This window comes from Rhipicephalus microplus, unplaced genomic scaffold, assembly GCF_043290135.1.
Source record: "Rhipicephalus microplus isolate Deutch F79 unplaced genomic scaffold, USDA_Rmic scaffold_355, whole genome shotgun sequence".
Taxonomy (NCBI): domain Eukaryota; kingdom Metazoa; phylum Arthropoda; class Arachnida; order Ixodida; family Ixodidae; genus Rhipicephalus; species Rhipicephalus microplus.
Genome location: NW_027464922.1, coordinates 35,654 through 40,000, shown reverse-complemented (window position 1 = coordinate 40,000; position 4,347 = coordinate 35,654). Strand labels below are relative to the sequence as shown.

At 57.9% G+C, this 4,347-nt stretch overlaps 1 non-coding gene across 1 annotated transcript; it reads right to left on the bottom strand.

Annotated features, from left to right (window-relative positions):
- Positions 1-866: 866 nt before the first annotated feature.
- On the bottom strand, positions 867-2,680 carry LOC142793971 (small subunit ribosomal RNA). The gene has a single exon (XR_012891972.1). It is a non-coding gene; the product is annotated as a small subunit ribosomal RNA (ribosomal RNA).
- Between the last annotated feature and the right edge of the window lie 1,667 nt (positions 2,681-4,347).

The window sequence follows — 4,347 nt, the reverse complement described above, 5'->3', positions numbered from 1 at the left end:
GTGGCCGTGCCGCCTTTCCCTCGGCAGCAAGCAAAACGCCTGGCAACGTCGACGCTCCCCTAACCGCGATCTCGCACCGTGTTTCGTGTGGCGAATTCAAAAGCCGGCCGGCGCTGCTGCAACCATTACGGTCGGTACGCATACGCCGCGGAGGGCGGGACGGTCATCGGAGCGTGCGGTTCCTCCATCGAGTACTGCGCACCTCGGCCGTCGCATCGCCGTGCCATGACCGGCCGCGCGTCAACGCGAACCGGTGCCAGCGAGATCCCTCGCCTGCAAGAACCGACCGGCAGCCTCCGTCACCCGAGGACGCGGAGGCGCTTGCCGCGGACGGCGGGACGGTATGCACTGGTGCACAGCGGACCCGTCACATCGCCAGTTCCTTGACCGACCGCCGACGCTTGTGCCGTTCCTCTCGTACTTGGCAGTCGCCGCGCGATTGTCGGGTCTCGTTCTTGCACGCTCGAACGGTCGGGAGGGCACTCGGCTGGCGTTTCGGGAACGCGCAGCCTCGCCTTCTACCGACGTAACCACGACTCGCCGTTCGCGCTCCGCCGCTCCTGTTTACAGTACTAGGCGGTCCCGCAGCGGTCGGGTCGCGCATTTCGAGCGCTTCGAGCCACGGTGCAGTGGCGGGTCGAAAGCCGACCTATGAGTGCGTTGCGCCGTTTGTACCCGCGTCCGCCACCTGGCCGACCGTCCAAGGTCGCGGTGTTGGCGTCCGCTGGGCGCAACAATTTGTCACGGGGTGCCGCTCCACATTCAGGCAGCCCCGTGGGGAAAAGCCGACCCCGCGTCCAAACGGGGTCAGCGGCAGAAAGTGTCGGGCGCAGACGCAGCTGAGGCGCTCACCCTTCACAATCCGTTAATGATCCTTCCGCAGGTTCACCTACGGAAACCTTGTTACGACTTTTACTTCCTCTAAATGATCAAGTTTGGTCATCTTTCCAACAGACCGGCGCAACCGAAAGGCCGCGCCGGACATCGGTCCGAAGACCTCACTAAATCATTCAATCGGTAGTAGCGACGGGCGGTGTGTACAAAGGGCAGGGACGTAATCAACGCGAGCTTATGACTCGCGCTTACTGGGAATTCCTCGTTCAAGGGGAACAATTGCAAGCCCCTATCCCAATCACGAAAGAAGTTCCACGGGTTACCCAGTCTTTTCAGACAGGGATAAAGACACGCTGCTTCCTTCAGTGTAGCGCGCGTGCGGCCCCGGACATCTAAGGGCATCACAGACCTGTTATTGCTCTGTTTCGTGCGGCTAGGAGCCGCTTGTCCCTCTAAGAAGGTTGTAAGGTGCTGGGAACCCCGCACCTATTTAATAGGCTAGAGTCTCGTTCGTTATCGGAATTAACCAGACAAATCGCTCCACCAACTAAGAACGGCCATGCACCACCATCCACCGAATCAAGAAAGAGCTCTCAATCTGTCAATCCTCCCAGTGTCCGGGCCGGGTAAGTTTTCCCGTGTTGAGTCAAATTAAGCCGCAGGCTCCACTCCTGGTGGTGCCCTTCCGTCAATTCCTTTAAGTTTCAGCTTTGCAACCATACTTCCCCCGGAACCCAAATACTTTGGTTTCCCGGAAGCTGCCCGCCGAGTCATTTGAGTAACTCAGGCGGATCGCTGGTTGGCATCGTTTATGGTCAGAACTAGGGCGGTATCTGATCGCCTTCGAACCTCTGACTTTCGTTCTTGATCAATGAAAACATTCTTGGCAAATGCTTTCGCAGTAGTTCGTCTTGCGACGGTCCAAGAATTTCACCTCTAGCGCCGCAATACGAATGCCCCCGTCCGTCCCTCTTAATCATTACCTCGTATTCCAAAAACCAACAGAACAGAAACGAGGTCTTGTTCTATTATTCCATGCAAGTTTATTCAGGCGACTCGCCTGCGTTGAGCACTCTAATTTTTTCAAAGTAAAAGCACCGGCCATCTCGAGGCACACAATGAAGTGCACCAAGAAAGAACCGGCATGATGTTCAGTCCGAGCCGTCGCATCGGGTAGATGCACTACTCGTCTGGAACTGAGATCCAACTACGAGCTTTTTAACCGCAGCAGCTTTAGTATACGCTATTGGAGCTGGAATTACCGCGGCTGCTGGCACCAGACTTGCCCTCCAATTGATCCTCGTTAAAGGATTTAGAGTGTACTCATTTCAATTACGGGGCCTCAAAAGAGTCCCGTATTGTTATTTTTCGTCACTACCTCCCCGTGCCGGGAGTGGGTAATTTGCGCGCCTGCTGCCTTCCTTGGATGTGGTAGCCGTTTCTCAGGCTCCCTCTCCGGAATCGAACCCTGATTCTCCGTTACCCGTAACAACCATGGTAAGCAAGTAACCTACCATCGAAAGTTGATAAGGCAGACACTTGAAAGAAACGTCGCCGGCTCGTGGCCATGCGATCAGCACAAAGTTATCCAGAGTCACCACACAATACGGGCCGAAACCCGATCGATCTTGGTCTAATAAAAGCACCCGTTACCCAAAGGGCTCCAGGCTCACTGCATGTATTAGCTCTAGAATTGCCACAGTTATCCAAGTAGGAAGAAACGATCTAAGGAACCATAACTGATTTAATGAGCCATTCGCGGTTTCGCCTTATTTCGGCATGTACTTAGACATGCATGGCTTAATCTTTGAGACAAGCATATGATACTGGCAGGATCAACCAGGTAATCGTTCGACTGCGCGTCCGTCCTCGCCTTCGGCGGGCCGGACGCAGTCTGTGTGCGGCGGAGGCCACCTTCAGGCGCCCCAACACGCTTATTTTGCACTCCGAGATGACGGCGTTCGAGCTCGCTACGGCACAACCTTCCCGAAAGACGAGTGGGAGCCGTGCGGCAAGAAGCACGTTCATGCTCGCTCTTTTTCGTTGCATCGACTCGGTCGCGCCGTGCGGGTTGCCCAAGCCCGCTGCACTGTCGGTGGACCGGCCGGAACTAGCAACGGAGCCGAGACTGCAAAGCCGCCAGACGACGGGTCACGCCCGCGTCTTCGGCGCTTTCGCATCTGAATCGCCCGAGGACGACACGGAACACACCTCGATATCGTGGTAAAACGGCACCGTCCGACAACCAGCCCCTAACGCATCAAGCGGATGAGGCTGCAGACGACTGCCGTGGATTCCCCTGGAGCAGACCCGAGGACACGCTTGACGAGGCCGAAGCCCGCCGCATATCAGACACCCGGTCGCTTTCGCGTACGCCGCTCACGAGAACCCCCACATAATAGCAGCGATAAGTACCCAGACCTCCTTGGGCACTAATACGAGCGTACTCGAGAAAATTTCACCGCGGGTGTGCCCCGAAACGTGTGGCACGTTGAGCGTGCCACAAGTCTACGTCGCTCTCAAACCCGCCGAGGTCGTAGAATTTGCGACCCTACTCACGAAATTCCCACCGAGGATACGGCCGCAAACGTACCGCACCTTGGGTAGGCCACGAGTTTGTGCAACACTACGCTGACGGCACAGCACCGAGGTCGTGCGCGCACGCACGGGAAAATTCCGCCGCGGTTTCTGCCGAAAACGTGAGGCACCACGACTCTCCGCAAGTTCGCGTCGACTGCGAAAGACCGAAGTCGTGAACGACGTGTCCGCTACTCGCCGCCGACACGCTGGACACCAAACGTACAACGACTCGACGGCGTCGTAGAGGCCCACGACGCGGTTTTCCTTAACGACGTCTCGGCGTGGCACCGACAGGTTAGAACGGCCGACCAACGTTCCCTGTCCGCCGTTCGGCTCAGTCGAAGGGCTCGGCGACTTCGGCAACGCTGCGAAGCCGCACGGTGACGCACGCCATGTCCCCATTTTTTTTTTTTTTTCTTTCTGCGTCTGCCGGGGTGCCCCTATAATAGCAGCGATAAGCACCCAGACCGCCGTGGGTCGCTCGCCCCGGCTGACGTGGTTTTTCGTACTCCTGCGGCGGTCGCCGTCAAGCACGTCCAAATACGCTACTTTCGTGGGCGCATTCACGCTCTTTCGCTTCGCCGGAGTGCCAGCACTCACTCTGCCAAAAACGGCGAACATCCGAGCGGCGGTTCCCACTTTTGCGTCGGCGTCGCAAACCCCGCCCCGGCAGACGAGGTTTGCCGTACTCGTGCGACGGTGGCCGGCGGGCACGTCGAAAGACGCCGATATCGTGCGCGAATTGGCGCACCTTGGCTTCACCGGAGTGCCGCCACTGACTCCTCCAAAAACGGCGAAGATCCGAGCGGCGCTTCCCACTTTCGCATCGGCGTCCCGAACTCCGCCCCGGCTGACGCGGTTTACCGTACTCGTGCGACGGTCGCCGGCGAGCACGTGGAAAGACGCCGATATCGTGCCCGAATCGGCTCCGTT